At 39.6% G+C, this 18077-nt stretch overlaps 2 pseudogenes across 1 annotated transcript; one reads left to right on the top strand and one right to left on the bottom strand.

The window, feature by feature from the left end:
- The first annotated feature begins 483 nt into the window (after positions 1–483).
- Positions 484–11643, top strand: LOC120890969 (zinc finger protein Rlf-like; annotated as a pseudogene). The gene is made up of 3 exons (XR_013432296.1): positions 484–615; positions 5384–6179; positions 6269–11643. The product of XR_013432296.1 is annotated as a zinc finger protein Rlf-like (transcript).
- A 4090-nt stretch (positions 11644–15733) lies between these two features.
- On the bottom strand, positions 15734–16452 carry LOC144372242 (M-phase phosphoprotein 6 pseudogene; annotated as a pseudogene).
- Positions 16453–18077: the final 1625 nt, after the last annotated feature.

The raw sequence follows: 18077 nt of genomic DNA, 5'->3' as shown, positions 1-18077 counted from the left end.
TGCTGACTTGTATGCTTAGTATAGCTTCTCTTTATTTCATTTAAAGTAGTTTCAGTGTCCTGATGTTTGCCTGATTCATTTCATTTGGGTTTGATGTCCACCTTCAGTGATTTTCTCCCCTTTTTGGATCTCTTTCAATTTTACTAAAACTTTTAGGATAAAATATGTATTACTGAGAATAAATGCCCACCTAATAATCTGCACTCTGTTGTAGGAAGAAGAAGCAAAAAGTGGCAGTATATAACATCACCAAAGTATTCTAATCCCAGTCTGGATAACCTTATTATTAAATTCTTTTAATAAAAATAAATAAGCCCAAATAGTCCAAATGCAATTATGTCATCTGAGGTGAACTCTTTAACAAAACCATATCTGGAAGCTATTAACTCTAGATGTTTTGTTTTTGTTTGTTTCTTAGCCGACTTTGGGTTTTGTGCTCATCTCACCTCTGAGCAGAATACATGCACTGGCATGCGTGGAACACCCTACTGGATGGCACCAGAAATGGTTATGGGGAAAGCTTATGGCCCTAAAATCGACATCTGGTCGCTAGGGATCATGGCCATTGAGATGCTGGAAGGAGAGCCTCCCTACATGAAAGAAGATCCCACACAGGTAAGACCAGTGTAACACCAGCTTCACTGCAAGAACAATACTTTCCCTTAAAGTGCAGTTGGAACTTCCCTTGTGTTGTTCATTGGCCAAGAATTTAGGATCAAAATTTGATAAAATCTAACCTCTGCCCTTACTTTGTATCTACAAGTCACACTGCTTCTGAGTTACAGAGCTGACCGTGTTAGCTAAAGAGTGTAGTTGTTTGTTAGTCGCTGTATGGTTTCCTGTTTGGGGTGTAAGTAAGCATGGACTCACCCTTCTACATAGTTGAAGTCTCCTAGGTATGTGCCTCTCTCTACACAGTGAAGGTACTTTTCTTACCCATTAAGTTATCCACTTTGAACTTCAGTCTCTGATCCCCAAGGTCCAGAAAAGAGAAAAGCAAGATGACTCCTCTGAGAAAGCTGTATCACTGACAGTGTTCAAGCCATTTCCAAACAGAGTAGACTTTGAACAAGTAAATATTCTTGCAACTGAGGTGAATTTCAACCATCCTCCCATCTCCTTTACAATGACCATGTGTGGCCCAACTCCATTAGTAATTAAGGAAATACAAATCAGAACCACAGGGTACCTCTTTACACCTAATGTCAGACAATAATCAGTGCTGGTAAGAATGTGGGAAAATTGGAATTGTTGGCCAGGCAACAGCTGTAATCCCAGGGATTTGGGAGGCTGAGTTAGGAGGATTGCAAGATTGAGGCCAGCCTGGGCAACTTCACCAAACTCTGTGTCAAAACAGAAAAACACCATGGATGTAACTTAGAGATAGAACACTTCTGAGTTCAATTCCTAGTACTATGGAAATAAAAATGAAAAAATGATTGGAACTCTCATATATTGCTGGTGGGAATGGAAAAGGTTGCACTGCTTTAGAAACAACTTCACAGTTCCTCAGAAAGTTAATATTGGGTTACCATATGACCTAGCAATTCTACTACTAGGTATATATCCAACAGAATTAAAAGCATATGTCCAAGGCTGGGATTGTGGATCTTGGTAGCGTGCTTGTCTTGCATGCATGGGGCATTGTGTTCGATCCTCAGCACCACATAAAAAAAAGAAAATTAAATAAAAGAAATTTTAAAAAAGCATCTGTCCATGGAGTGGGAGATGTAGCTCAATGGTAGAGTGCCCAGCAGGCCCTGGGTCAGTCCACAGCACTGCCAAAAGAAAAAAAAAAAGGCAATAAAAGCACATGTCTACACAAAACGTGCACAAAGTGTTCACAGCAGTGTTATTTAGAATAGGAAAAAGTGGAAACAACCCAATTATGTGTCATGTAATGAGCAGTAGAATATTATTTGGCCATAAAAGGGAAGGAAGTTCTGACACATGTACACATTGACCCTTGAAAGTATTATACTTAGGAAAACAGGCCAGAAAACAGAGGGAATTGGATTTGCATATTCTTTCCTGAATGTGTTTTGCCCCATTGCCAAAGAATCCAGTTGAAGTAAGCAGTTAAAATAGTTTTAATAGGAGATTTATTTAGAACACTTTTCAGAGCAATTTTCAAAACCCTTTCATTTCATATATTTATTTAGCCAATATTGAATTAAGTCCCTGCCTTGTGCTAGACACTGGTTTAAGTTGCTGCCTAGAGAACTCACAAAAATTCCTGCCCTATAGAACCTACATTCTAGTGGAAGGAGAGAAACAAGAAGGGAAAGTCTTTAAGTCCAGCACTTAAAGAGTCCATGACTAGCAGGAGAGAGAGCGTCAGGGGTTTGTTTTTAAAACGGTCCTTATGGAGGGCTTCACTGAGGTGACATTTGGACAGAGGATGTGAGAGTGGTGCTTATTTACCTAGGGAAGAGCATGGCAAGCAGAAGAGACAGCAAGTCCAAAAGCCCTGAGGCAGGAATGTTCCTGGAGCAGTGAAAGGTCCTGAAGGGCTTTAGCAGAGTCACAGTGCACTGAGCAAGCAGTAGGCGGTGAGGGTCAGTGAGGGGAGGCCCTGGGTATTGCTTTGTGGGGCTTCTGGCTTCCACAGAATGGGAAAACCAGTGGAAAGTTCTGAGCAGAGGCGTGAAATGGTGATACTTAAATTTTAAGAGGCTCACTCTGGTCAATTTGTTCAGAAGAGATTCTCAAGGAAGGCCAAGGCAGAAGCAGGAAGACCAATTAGGAAGCTGTTGCAATAATTCAGATGAAAAATGACAGTAATGTTGACAAGAATGGCATCAGTGGAGGTAATGAAAAAAAAACAGTTAGATTCTGGGTGTATTTTGAAAGGAGCATCTATGTAAAAGAGGAGTTGAGGAGAGTTCCAAGAGTTATGGCCTAAGAATGAGAATGATGAACTTGAAGCTTCCCTTAGTTGAGATGGGAAGGACTGACTGCAAGAAGGGTAGAGGGGTTAGGATGAAATTGGGAGTTCAGTTGACAACATTTTAACTTGTTTAAGACATGTAAAAGTGAAGACTAGACCTAGAAAGATGTTCAAGTGGATATGTTGATGAGGCTGTTGGGTATGCAAGTCCTGGATCCAGATTAGAGAGATAAAATTGAGGCTCCTTAGCTACAGATGTTTCCTACAGCTGCCAGGCAAGATGAGGTCACAGGGTCAAGTGGGTATAGATGGATAAATATTTACCTGGCTTCCTGACAGAGTCTACAACTAAGAGTTGATGAGGCAGAGCAGCAAGGAGACCAAGAAGGAATGGCAGGAAAGACAGGGAAATCTAGATAAAGATACGCCCTGAAATCTATAGGCAAGAAGTGAGGGAGAGATCAGCTTGGCAGAAACCACAGTTACACTGAGACTTGATCAGTTGAGATGTAATATTGGTGAAAACTTGATGAATGGGTAACAGGGACCAACTTAACCCTTTTTGCTGGAAGCGACACCAAGAAACTAGATTATATGAAACAGTGATTTTCAAGACACTACCAGATTTTGAATGAAGGACAGTGATGTCAAAAAGTGAGTATTAACTGAAGTGAACCCTACCACTGCCCCAGTTTCCAGGCCATGTACAGAGAGGAACAACCCAGATTGGGACATTGCTGGAAAAGCTGTGAAAGAGGAAAGATGGAGATGCTCGAGATCTTTGGAGGGCCCTCTTAAGCATTCAACAGAGATTGGTGTGAAGAGCCATTGTAAAGACTGAGGCGTTACAAATCTGATAAGATTGGCAAGAACTGGGCTGAGGTGTAGTTCAGTGGCAGAGTGCTTGCCTGGCCTGCACAAGGTCCTCGGTTCAATCTCCATCAGTAGGAATAAATCCTGGGGCTGAGCATGATGGTGCACAACCACAGTCCCAGCTAGTTGGAAGGTTGAGGATCACTCGAGCTCAAGTCTGGGCAACATGGTGAGACCCCCAGATCAGAAGAACAAGATTGGAAGGAACAGCACCTGCCACATGTGTAGACTTGGGAGTAGTGCCTGTTTCTACCAGCCACGGTGGAAAACCTTATCACTCACAAGATATTGTGTAGAAGACTGAAAAGAGTCTTGTCTCAATGATGGGAAATAACTACCCTTAAACACTGTTTCAGTCCCACCTAACAAATCTTACAAATAAGACCCAAATAGCTTAAAACTGTATCCCAGAACAAAGCTCAAGAATATTTTTAGGGCCACAACCACAACCATAGTTCTACTCATGCCTCAGAAGGGGCTTGTCTTCAGCATCCTCTACTGTGGATCTGAGTAGTGAAACCAGCTAAATCCCAAATGGCGCCAACTATCAGTAGATCCAGAAGGTGATCAAAGATGGGCTGGTCATCCATGAGCTTGCTACTGTCCATTTCCTGGGCTCAGTCTGGAAAAACACCTTGGCCTGCAGGTAGAGCAGTCACATGAGCATAGGTTAGAATAGGTAACCCAGAGGAGAAGGGTGAGTGTTGTGCAACAGGTTCTCCCAAGATACCACGAATCTAGAGATGTCTACTTGTACCAGAGCCTGTACCTGGAGATGAAGGAACATGGCCTCAAACAAAGCAGATTCTCATGGAACGTGTCCATAAGCTGAAGGCAGATAAGGCCTGTGAGAATCCTGACTGACCCAGCTGAGGCCCATGGGTCTGCAACCAGGGAAGGCAACCACCTTTGTGAAGAGCATCTCCAGGCCAAGAAAGGAGGAGGAGATCATCAAGACTGTCCAAAGATGAAGTGGCCCAGAAATGAAGCTCTACCTCCTGTGTGGCCTTCTTACTTACATAGACCAGTCATTCAAATAAAAGAAGCCTTGATCTGTGTGGGGAAAAAAAGCCAGAGAATATTTATAGGAATCCAGAAGTGGCCAGGAGCCAACAGGCCCCCAGACCTCCAGTCAAAGCTTTAACAGAAAGACAAAGGGGTAGAATAATTAATGTAGTTCATAATGAGGAGAAAATATTCAGGTGAAATCAACCCATACCTGACACAGATAAAAGAATTAGCACACAAGGTCATGAAAATAATTTTTATAATTATGTTTCAGGCTTTAAAAAGTTAGGCATATGGAAGGCCTATTTTTAAAAGACCCAAATTAAGCTTAGTTATGTGTTGTGGTTTGGGTGTGAAGTGTCCCTGAAAAGCTCCTGTGTTAATGCAGGGATATTTGTAAGTGAAATGATAGGATTGTGACCATCATAACCTAATCACTCTCCCCTCGTTTGAATGGGCGAAGTGGTCGCTGTAGGAGGGTGGCTGCAGCAGATGGGACACTGGAGGCTGCCCTCAAAGGGTTTTGGGCCCTGAACCCCTTTTCCCCTCCTCTGCTTCGATGCTTCCCGGTCACTTTGAGCACAGCTCTCCTCCCCCATGCCCTTCCGCCAGGATGGTCTGCTTCACCCTGAGCCCCAGGCAGTGGAGTCAGCGCACCATGGACTAAACCTCTGAAACTGTGAGCCAAGATACCTGCTCCTCCAAGGTTTTCTTGTCAGGTATTTTGGTGACACAAAGCTAACACTCTATGGAAACTATAATATTTGAGACTGGATTAATGAGAGATTACTGGCGGGGGGAAGAGGCTGTCAGGGCCGGCGCTGAGGCTCCAGCGGTAGCGGGAGCCCGAGAAGGAGCCGAAACAGAGTCCATGGCTCGGGGTCATCGCCCTGCATCTCCGGCGCCGGGAGCTCCGGGCCTCCGATCGTGTTTGTGGCAACTGGAGACAGAGCTGAGGGAGCAGGAGGTGTCTGAGGTCTCATCTTTGAACTACTGCCCCGGAGCTTCTGCCAGACTTTATTGCAATATGCAAGCAACAAGAATGCATCAGAACATAGTGTGTATCTTCTGGAGGTGTATCGACTTGCCATCCAAAGTTTTGCCAGTGCACGTCCATTTTTGACTACTGAATGTGAAGATGTCCTCTTAGTGCTCGGCAGGTTAGTACTTTTTTTTTGTTTTTGTTTTTGGTAGGAGTTGTTTTGAATTACTGCTTTCAGTGTCTGAAAGTGAACTGCCTTGTGAAGTCTGGGTACCATTCCTTCAGTCTCTACAGGAGTCACATAATACATTGTTGGAATTTGGAAATAATAACCTACAAATATTGGTTCATGTTACCCAAGAAGGGGTGTGGAAAAACCTAATTCTTCTTAAAATTCTGTCTCAACAGCCAGTAGAAACAGAAGAAGGACTACCTCTCAGGTCTTTTGGTCAGTGGAACACACTTTGAGAAATGCCTGGTTTAGAGGAAAGAGCACCACTGGCTTTGGAATCCTTGTCAATAAATTGATTGCACAAGAAGGACCTTCCTTTCTAGAAATGAGAAACATTTGTTGAAATCTAACTGCATTCCCCAGGCTACTGCTTTATCAAAACTATGTGCAGAATCTAAAGAGATTTCACATGTGTCATCTTTTCAGCAAGCTTATATCACATGTTTATGTTCCATGCTCCCTAATGAAGATGCTATTAAGGAGATTGCAAAGGTCAACTGCAAGGAAGTACTAGACATCATATGTAATCTGGAATCTGAGGGTCAAGACAACACAGCATTTGTTCTTTGTACGACTTATCTTACCCAGCAGCTCCAAACTGCAAGTGTGTCTTGTTCATGGGAGCTGACTCTCTTCTGGAGTAAACTGCAAAGAAGAATTAACCCTTCTTAATTAAAAGAAGATACTTTTTTGGAGTGCTATCACCAATTTGGTGTCATAGCTAAAACACAGCAGCATTTGTTTTGCTTGATTAGAGTTATACAGACTGAAGCACAAGATGCTGGTCTTGGGGTGTCAATTTTATTATATGTCAGAGCTCTTCAACTCAAGTCAAGTGAGGATGAGGAGATGAAGGCATCAGTTTGTAAAACAATTTCCTGTCTTTTACCAGAGGATTTAGAAGTTAGACGAGCCTGTCAGCTTACAGAATTCTTACTTGAACCCAGTTTGGATGGATTTAATATGTTGGAAGAACTATATTTGCAACCAGATCAAAAATTTGATGAAGAAAATGCATCTCCGGCGTTCCAAATTCTCTTCGATGTGAGTTGTTATTAGCTTTAAAAGCCCTCTGGCCTTTTGATCCTGAATTTTAGGACTGGAAAACTTTAAAACGACACTGCCACCAACTCCTAGGACAAGAAGCCTCAGATTCTGGTGATGATTTAAGTGGCTATGAAATGTCAATTAATGACACAGATGTTTTAGAGTCATTTCTCAGTGACTATGATGAAGGTAAAGAAGATAAACAATTTAGAAGAAGAGATTTGACAGATCAGCATAAGGAGAAAAGAGACAAAAAACCCATTGGCTCTTCTGAAAGATACCAGACATGGCTTCAGTATAAGTTTTTCTGTTTGTTATATAAGCGGGAATGTATAGAGGCCAGGATTCTTCATCATTCTAAAATGCATATAGAAGATGGAATTTACACCTGTCCAGTTTGTATTAGAAAGTTCAAGAGAAAAGAAATATTTATTCCTCATGTAATGGAACATGTTAAAATGCCACCAAGCAGAAGGGAATGCTCTAGAAAGAAATTACTTTTAAAAGGCTCTCAAAAGAGTATTTGTCCCAAGAGCCCCTCTGCAACCCTGGAGCAAAATCAGTCATTGAATGAACAAGCCAAAGGAGAATCTCATGAATATGTCACATTCAGCAAATTAGAAGATTGCCACCTGCAAGACAGAGACTTGTACCCATGTCCCAGGACAGACTGTTCCCGTGTGTTTAAACAATTTAAATACTTAAGTGTGCATCTTAAAGCTGAACACCAAAATAATGATGAAAATGCCAAGCACTACTTGGATATGAAAAATAGAAGAGAGAAGTGTACTTATTGTCGACGGCATTTCATGTCTGCTTTTCACCTGCGAGAACATGAACAAGTGCATTGTGGTCCCTAACCTTATATGTGTGTGTCTATAGACTGTTATACTAGGTTTGGATCCGTGAATGAACTACTTAATCATAAACAAAAACATGATGATCTTCGTTATAAATGTGAATTAAATGGCTATAATATTGTTTTCAGTGACTTAGGACAGCTTTACCATCATGAAGCACAACATTTTAGGGATGCATCTTACACTTGCAACGTTCTTGGCTGCAAAAAGTTCTATTATTCCAAAATTGAATACCAGAATCACCTCTCAATGCATAATGTTGAACGTTCAAATGGAGGCATAAAGAAATCAGTGAAACTTGAGGAGTCTGTAGCAGGTGAAAAACAAGATTGTGTTGCTCAGCACCATCTACTCGACCAAACTGATAGATCACATTTACCTGAAGATCTTCTTTTCTGTGCAGGAACAGCTAGTTCTCAGATAGATACAGAAACTGCAGAAAATCTGAAAGAAAACAGTGACAGTAATTCTAGTGATCATTTAAGTCACAGTTCTTCAGCTTCATTAAATGAAGAGTTAATTGACACACTGGATCACTCTGAAACCATGCAGGACATATTATTATCTCATGAGAAGGTATTTGTGCCTTCAATTTGAAAGAAAAATGTTCCAGTATGACAGTTTGTTTTGATGGGACTAAGTTTACCTGTGGTTTTGATGGCTGCAGTTCCACATACAAAAATGCAAGAGGGATGCAGAAGGACCTGCGGAAGGTACGTCCATACCATTTCAAACCCAAAAAGATAAAGACAGATCTCTTTCCCTGTTGGGTAATGAACATAATCAGACAAAGTTTGATGTAGATCCTAAACCTAGTTCAGATACAAACAGTGACTCCCCAGATGAAGGTTTAGATCACAACATTCATATTAAATGTAAGCGAGAGCCTCAAGGTTATTCCTCAGAAGCTTCCATTTGTACTTCTAAAAGGCCATGTACAGAAGATACTATGTTGGAACTTCTGTTACGTTTGAAACATTTAAGCTTGAAAAACTCAATAGCACATGGATCTTTCTCAGGGTCATTGCAGGGTTACCCATCCAGTGGTGCTAAGTCTCTTCAATCGGTTTCATCTACTATCTCAGACTTTAATTTTCAGAATCAAGATGAAAATGTGCCAAGTCAGTACCTTGCACAGTTGGCGGCTAAGCCTTTTTTCTGTGAGCTTCAAGGATGCAAATATGAATTTGTGACCAGAGAAGCTTTGTTAATGCATTATCTTAGAAAGCATAATTATTCAAAAGAAAAAGTCCTTCAGTTAACAATGTTTCAACATCCGTATTCCCCATTCTAATGACATATTTGCCAAAGGTCATTTTCAAGAAAAACACACCTTAGGATTCATTATAAAAATAAACATCAAATTGGCAGTGACAGAGCAACTCACAAACTTTTAGACAATGAAAAATACGATCATGAAGGCCCATGCTCAGTAGATAGGTTGAAAGGTGATTGTTCTACAGAACTTGGAGGTGATCCCAGCAGCAACTCTGAGAAGCCATGTTATCATTCTAAAAAGGATGAATGCAGTTCAGAAACAGATTTGGAGTCATCTTGTGAAGAAACAGAAAGTAAAACATCTGATATCTAATCACCAATAGGCAGCCATAGAGAAGAAGGAGAAGGAAGAGAGGGGAGAGGTAGCAGGCGAACTGTTGCTAAAGGAAACCTGTGCTATATTTTGAATAAATACCATAAACCATTCCATTGTATCCATAAAACTTGCAATTCTTCATTCACTAATCTAAAAGGCTTAATTCGCCATTACAGAACTGTACATCAGTACAACAAAGAACAATTATGTTTAGAAAAAAACAAAGCAAGAACCAAAAGGGAACTTGTAAAATGTAAAAAAGATATTTGCTTGCAAATATAAGGAATGTAACAAACGTTGCCTATGTTCCAAAGCTCTTGCTAAGCACTGTAGTGACTCTCATAACCTAGACCATATTGAAGAGCCTAAAGTACTTTCTGAAACTGAACCTGTAGCAAGGTTTTCCTGTAACCAGCCTCAATGCCCTGCTGTGTTTTATACATTCAGCAAATTGAAACACCACTTGATGGAACAGCATAATATTGAAGGAGAAATACATTCAGATTATGAAATTCATTGTGATCTTAATGGCTGTGGCCAGATTTTCACCCATTGCAGTAATTACTCACAACATGTATATTACAGACATAAGGACTATTATGATGATCTATTCAGAAGCCAAGAAGTAGCAAATGAAAAGCTACTAAGAAGTGAAAAGGTATGTCAAACAGCTCACACACAGGGGCACGAATATCAGACTACCAGGAGGTCATTTAATGCTAAATCTAAAAAATGTGGTTTAATCAAAGAAAAGAAAGCTCCAATTAGTTTTAAAACAAGAGCTGAAGCCCTCCATATGTGTGTAGAACAGTCTGAGCACACACAGTACCCCTGCATGGTTCAGGGATGTTTATCTGTGGTAAAATTGGAGAGCAGCATAGTGAGGCATTACAAACGTACTCATCAGATGAGCAGTGCCTATTTAGAGCAACAGATGGAAAACCTTGTTGTTTGTGTTAAGTACGGTACCAAAATAAAGGAGGAGCCTCCTTCTGAAGCAGAGCTCTGTATAAAGAAAGAAGAAAATATAAGCTGTGAATCAGAGCACATGAAGCACAGCCATTCCCTGGGTGACAGTAAGGCACCCCTCCAGAACACTGATTCTTCTCAACCATCTGAAAGGGATAGTGGTCAGAAAGGGTGTGCAGAAAGCAACCCAGCATTTGATACAGACACTCTGCTCTACAGAGGAACTTTGAAATGTAACCATAGTTCAGAAACCACTTCTCTGGAACAATGTAATATAGTTCAGTCTCCTCCCTGTAAAATAGAAAATTCCATATCTAATCCCAGTGGGACTGAAAGTGGGACTTATTTCCCAAGTTTCCAGCTGCCTTTAGCAAGGATCAAAGATGAAGAAACTGGGCAGCACAGTTCAGGGCAAGAAAACACTGTAAAAAATTCAACCCATGTCCCAAAAGAGAGTTTTAGGAAACATTCACAGCCCAGGTCATTTGATTTGAAGGCTTACAAACCTATGGGATTTGAATCTTCATTTCTGAAATTTATTCAGGAAAGTGAAGAGAAAGAGGATGATTTTGATGATTGGGAGTCTTCAGAGCACTTAACATTAAATAATTCTTCACCACCCAGTAATGTCTTAACGGGATGTTACGACAAATAATATAGTTAATAACAACGACCCTGAAGTTGACATACCTCATTCTTCCAGTGACTCTACAGTTCATGAGAACTTGACTGCAATCCCACCATTAATAGTAGCTGAAACAACAAAAGTTCCTTCTTTGGAAAACCTGAGGGTTATATTGGACAAAGCATTAACAGACTGTGGAGAGCTTGCCTTAAAACAGCTTCATTATCTTCGGCCAGTGGTAATCCTTGAAAGATCGAAGTTTTCCACACCAATTTTCGACTTGTTTCCAACAAAATAAGACAGATGAGCTTTGTGTAGGAAGTTCCTAAATGACAATTTTGTTTCAGAAACAGACTGGCTCCATCACTGCAACATGGGGACAATTGCCAACATGAACAAAGGCTGAGAACCAGCCACAGCGTTGTTTAGGGTAGAATAGGCTGTGTATTTACATGAATGTATAATATCTATGTCAGCAGTATTGACTGAGTCCATTAGCTCTCCAGTTGGTTTATTGATTGGGTTTTTTGTTTGTTTGTTTATTAAAAAAAAATGGAACTGTACTCTTGTTTGCTGCTAATTAATACATTAAAATATACTGGGGCTTCCTTTTTCAAATTAAGTGTGCATGATTGTATATGAGACAAATACTTAAGGTACCAGGGTAGGAGGGCTAGGGAAAGGGATATGGAGTTCTTACTTGACTTGAACGTGCACCCAAGGGTGCTTTGTGTAATATATTGTACACTACAGCATCTTATATTTTTTGAGTTGAGTTTCACTAAATTACAATTTTTTCACCCATAAAAAAAAATGATAGATTACTGTAGTGGAAACTACCACAGTGAAACATAATGATAGAAATGAAAATAGTTTTTAAATGCAATAGCATCAGTGAGCTGTGAGAAATTTTCAAGGGTTTTCATGATGTGTAATGAAGTTCTAATAGAAAAAACCAACCCAGAAATCTATCTCCCAAAAGCTAAATAACAGCTTCCTCAAATACAGTAAAGTCAAAAGTACCTCTACCTACCTGAATAAATAAATGTCTGTCTGTTATAAAAGTATCTTTAAAAGATAAAACCAGTTAAATAAAAATAACAGTGGAGGCAGGAGATATGCATACATAAAATGACAATAAGAGCATCCAGGCCAAGAACAACAACCCTAAAATTCTTGTCCTGTGTGACATGGTGTGTCATGGGATGGTCGAGTGTGATCATTGAAAGATGCAAACATTCAATAATAAGATGGAGTCTTACCTAATCACTAAGGAAAGAAAGAATAAAAAAGTGAAAAATGAGAGATGGAGCAACAGGAATGCTCCTGTTTTGCTAGTGGGAGGCTCCACTCCAGAAGAGGGTTTTTTCAGTTTCCCAAAAAATGAAACATGACCTTAACATATAACCCAGCAATGTGTTTCCAGGTATTTATCCCATGCATTGAAACCTGTCCTCACAAAAACCTGTGCAAAATGTTTATAGCATCTTTATTCATATTTTGCCAAATCTGGAACAAGATGTGTTTCAAAAAGTGAATGTGAGGACTGTGTGGAGCTCAGTGGTAGAGCACCTGCCTAGCCTGCTGAGGCCCTGGTTCCATCCCCAGCACCACAAAATAAACAAAAGAAATCCAATGTATGTGCTACATCCATACAATAGAATAGTATTCATGGATAAAAACTGAGGTATCATAACACCAAAAGGCATGGAAGAATTTTATCTATTTATTTATGATAGGGAAATAACATGGATAATTGACTACATGCCTATGGCGTGGGCATATTATTCTCTGAAAGATCTTTAAGAGCATAGTACTTAGTGGTGCCCTTCCATCTAAAGGGGCTAGATGCTCTCCAATTGCAAGTGTAGCGTGTGGGCTAGAAGTGTTCATCCATGCTAGGGCAGTGTCTAACATGAATGTTTAGGACATCTCAAGTATGAGGAGTTTTAAAAAATCATTGATTGCAGGGATTCAGGGGTGTGAAGAGGATGAGTAGTAGATTTTTAGGGCAGTGAATTTATTCAGTATGATGTTATAATGGTAGATACACAGGACAATATTCATTTTTCAAATCCCATAGAATTATATAACCCAATACAAAGAGTGAACTGTAATGTCAAGTGTCAGCTTTGGATTAATAGAAGTACATTCGTATTTGTTCATTTGTGGTAGCATGCTTGCCTGGCATGCATGAGTCCCCATGGTTCAAGCCCCAGCACCGCTAAAAAACAACAAAAGTGTATTAATATATAGATATGTATCCACAATAGGTATCATTGTAGTAAGTATACTGCACTGTAATGCAAGATATCAATAAGAAAATGAGGGGCCAACATGGGAACATTTCAGGATCCACATTTTAAGACCCAGTATGCATTTGGAAAAAGCATTTGCAAGGCTATCTAGTTGTCTTTTCAGTTTTGAAGAAGGTCAGCAAGATCCCTTAAGTGTTCTTTTTGTGTCACAGGTGACTCAGTGAGGGTCCCTATTGTCTGCTCACTTTTAAACCTAAAATTTATACTAAAAAATCCATTAATTAGAAATAATTTCACTTCTAGAAATTTAAAGGTAATAATCAAAAATTAAAGAATACAAAGATTTTCTAAAGGGGATTGGTTAAATTATGAAAACACCCATATTAAGGCACGATTGAAGTTAGCCATTAGAATCATTTTATGGTCAATTCTTAGGAATGATGTAGCTGGCATATAGCTTTTGAAGGAAAAGAGTTTCAGTAGATCCAGATTGTTTTGAAATGTGACTTTTAAAAAGCTTGTGAAGGTTTAATAGGTAGAAGGATTGTCATCATTTTTCTTTATTCTTTTATGCACCCCAGGTTGATTTTGTTTTCTTTAAGCAAATGTATTGTATTTATACTTCAACCTAGAAAAGATGAAGCTTCCAGACCTGGGGGCACATGCCTGTAATCTCAGCTTCTGGAGAGGCTCAGGCAGGGGGATTTCAAGTTGGAGCCTGCCTGGGCAACCTAGAGATACCCTGTCTCCAAATAAATGAAAAGTGTATAGCTCAGTGGTAGAGCACTTATTTGCCTAGCATATTCCTGGGTTCAATTCCTGCACCACCCCCTACAAAGAAAGGGGGGGCAAAGAAAGGAGCGAGGGAGGAAAGGAGGGAAGTCGAAGAAGGAGTAGGAGGAGGAGGGGAAACAATAAAGGAAGGGAAGAGGGAGGATACAAAATTCAAGCAGAAAGAGATAATGATAACCTCATTTTACTCACTGTAGTATTTATAGTGATTGTCTTTGCAGAATTCAGAGTAGTTAGAGATGTTGTTCAGTGGTAGAGTGCTTTGCCAGCATGCACAAGGCCTTGGGTTTGGCTCTAACACCACACATACACACACACATACACACACACAATAGTTCCATAAACTTGATAAGTTACATTATCACTTGTTGAGTTACCTTAAAAATGTCATAAATGCTATACCCAATGGTTGCACACCTGTGATCCCAGAGGCTAAAGAGGGAGGAACACAAGTTTAAGGCCAGCCTCAAGAATTTGGTGAGACCCTATCTCAAAAATTAAAAAGAAGGGTTAGGGATGTAGCTCACTGGTAAAGCCACCCTGGGTTCAATCCTCAATATTCCACACACCCCCATAAAAAGTGTGTCACAGACGTTGTTCTATTTTTAGGCCTTACACCTCATTGCCACCAATGGAGCACCAGGACTTTCGAACCCAGAAAAAATTTCCCCGTCATTCCTGGACTTCTTGAGTAAATATCTTGAAGTGGATGTGGAGGAGAGGTTCAGCCGGGGAATTACTAGAGGTAAATTTGGAAATGATGCAATTTGGGGGAAATATTGACTCTTTTTGAATAACCAACAGAAAGTTTTCATTTCACTGTTCATTGATCACTACCAATAAGCAGCTGCTACATTTTAGGGTTTCATCTGCCAGGAGTAAAAGTTTAATTTCATGATAGTTTGTTGTGGTATATTATCAAATATCAGGTCCATTCGATGCTGGTGTGAGTGTATTAATGGGCTATTTAACTGTCAATTTTTAGAATTTAGAACAATTAAAAACAACTGTTTTCAAAACAGCTTATGAAAGTTATGGTTGTGACTATGAGAGGTTTGGGCAGGTTTTAAAATTTGGGTTGTTTAAGTCAATTGTATTCATAAGTAGTCTTCAGGCCTTAGTTGAAAGAACATGTTTTGCTTCTAAATTATGCACTTTTTGTTTCCTTTCTTTGGAAGCACTCATTCCTGAATATGGTGAAACCACTCACAAGTTTAACACCACACACCTTGGTGGCCAAGGGGGTTCTCCAGAAAAACTACTGAAATGCCATCCTATTCTTTTTTTTGTGTTTGGAAACAGATGTTTATTAACATACCATTTTTAAAAAATTAAATGCCTTAAACAAAAAACAATACCATAAAGTGAAAAACCTGGTAGCATGCAAATACTTCAGGTTGGAGAGGCATGTTTGCTCTTGATGAATGTACATATAATAAATTCCTATGACATTTGACTCCAAAATTAGTGTATGAATCAGTTGGACATGATTATATGACTAATATTTTAAAGTAAAGCATAATCTTAAAGGCAATTTAAACACTGGCATTAATCTATAGGAGTCCATTCAAGGTCAGTGACTGGAGAGCCAAATAAAAAGAACGCAGTGCCTATGTACATCTGTAAGATGTAGGCTCAACTTCTGCTTTTGACGAACCTGATTTGGAAAAGGATGTATAACATCCATTACATACCTGTTCCAAACACAGTCTGTTTCTAAAATTACACATCTCTTTGCAAATAAATATCAACTGTTAATAGCTAAAAGATGCCACTGGGATGGGCTGCGAAGTCTGCTGTTCTCATGGCCACCCCGAGACATATTTTAAGGCATCATTTTTAATCTTGGGGCTTTAAGAACATCTTCTTTGCTTTAACTGGTTCTATGTCTCCAATTTCATCTTCTTCATAATTGGCATGGTCTCTTTTCTTGGCAAACTTTTTTCCAGTTGTCCCCCCCAAGGTCTCATATCTTCTAGCCATTTCCTCACCTGACACATCAAGCTCTACTATCTCATCTTCATCTTCATCTTCGGCTTTATTCGTAGCATTCCTCTGAAGCATCAATTTCTCAACTTCAGGATTAAATCCTCTGAATGACATTCCTCCACACAGATCTTCACACTAAAGAAGCTCTGCTCCTCTGTTATGACACTCTCTTTCTCTTTAAGCTCTGGCAAATCCAAGTTCCCGTGCTCTTCACTGATGATCTTCTTTTCTTCTTCCTCTAGTTGTTTCTTGGTTTCCAAGTCCAGTCCCCTTTGCATGAACTTCATGCGCATCAGGTTCTTTCATGAAGTTGGTCTTGCGCTCAGCCGCCATGCTGGCTGCAGCTGCTGGCATCCTATTCTTTAATTTTCTGAAAAGAAAAATTTTAAAACTCTATTATAATAAAGTGTTTATTGTTGTAAAAGGCTTGTACCATAAAATTTGCCCTTTTAGCCATGTTAAGTGGACAACTCAGAGGCATTAATTAAACTCACAATATTGTACAACCTTCTGTTTCCAGAACAGTTTTGTCACTTCAAACAGAAGCTCTGCCACCATGTAAGTAAGAATTCCCATTCCTCCTCCTCCACCCCTGGCTGCCACCATTCTTTTTTTCTTTTTCTTTTATTTGTTCTAATTAGTTATACATGGCAGTTGAAGGCACTTTGACACATCATACACAAATGGAATATAGCTTCTCATGTTTCTGGTTGTACGTGATGTAGAGTCACATCAGTCATGTGGTCACACATGCACCTGGGGTAATAATGTCTACTCTTCTTCTTACCCCATACCTGGCTCCCCTCCTTTACCTCTCCTCTGCCTAATACAGAGTAACTTTATTCTTCCATAGCCACGCTCCTTATTGTGAATCAGTGTCAAAATATCAGAGAAAACATTTAAACTATGGTTTTTGGAATTGGCCTATTTTGCTTACTGTGATATTCTCCACTTCCACTCATTTACTGGCAGATACCATCACTTCGTTCTTCTTTAAAACTGAGTAATATTCCATTGTGCATATTGACCACATTTTCTTTATCTGTTCGTCTGTTGAAGTACACGTAGGTTGGTTCCATAGTAAAACTCTTGTGAGTTGAGCTACTTTAGAGCATTGATGTGGCTGCATCACTGTAGTATGCTGATTTTAAGTCCATTGAAAATAGACTGAGAAGTGGGGTAACTGGGTCAAATGATGGTTTCATTCCAAGTTTTCTTAGGAACCTCCATACTGCTTTCCATGCTGGTTACATCAATTTGCAGTTCTACCAGCAATCTATGAGTGTGTCTTTTCCCCCACATCCTCACCAACTTTTATTTTTGCTTGTCTTCTTGATAATTGCCATTCTGACTGAAGTGAGATGGAATCTGAGAGTAGTTTTGATTTGTATTTCTTGAATTGCTAGAGATGTTGAACATTTTTTTCACATATTTGTTCATGAACTTACATCTTCTGAGAATTGTCTGCTCAGTTCCTTAGTCCATTTATTGATTGGGTTACTTGGTTTTGGGGTGTTAAGATTTTTGAGATCTTTATATATCCTGGAAGTTAGTGCTCTATCTGATGTGCGTGTAATAAAGATGTTCTGCCACTCTGTGAGCTCTCTCTTCACATTACTGATCATTCCCTTTGCTGAGAAGAAGATTCTGAGTTTGAATCCATCCCATTTGTTGGTAAGAGTATTGTTTTATGGCCCAGAATGTGATCTGTTTCAATGAAAGTATAAAGTGCCCTTAAAGGGAACAGGAGTTCTGTAGTTGTTGGGTGTTGTATTCTATAAAGTCAGTTAGGCTGAGGTAGTTGATACTGTTCCTCCAACCTTCTATTTGCCCATTTAATGTATTTACTAAGAGACAGGTATCAAAATCTCCCACAATGGTTGGTAACTGTTTCTCCCTTTCATTCTGTTGATTTTTGCTTTATATATTTTGAAGCTCTGTTACTAAGTGCAGTAGTA

This window comes from Ictidomys tridecemlineatus (genome assembly GCF_052094955.1).
Source record: "Ictidomys tridecemlineatus isolate mIctTri1 chromosome 3 unlocalized genomic scaffold, mIctTri1.hap1 SUPER_3_unloc_1, whole genome shotgun sequence".
Classification (NCBI taxonomy): Eukaryota; Metazoa; Chordata; class Mammalia; order Rodentia; family Sciuridae; genus Ictidomys; species Ictidomys tridecemlineatus.
The sequence above is the reverse complement of the archived record's forward strand: the minus strand, read 5'-3'. Positions and strand labels throughout refer to the sequence as shown.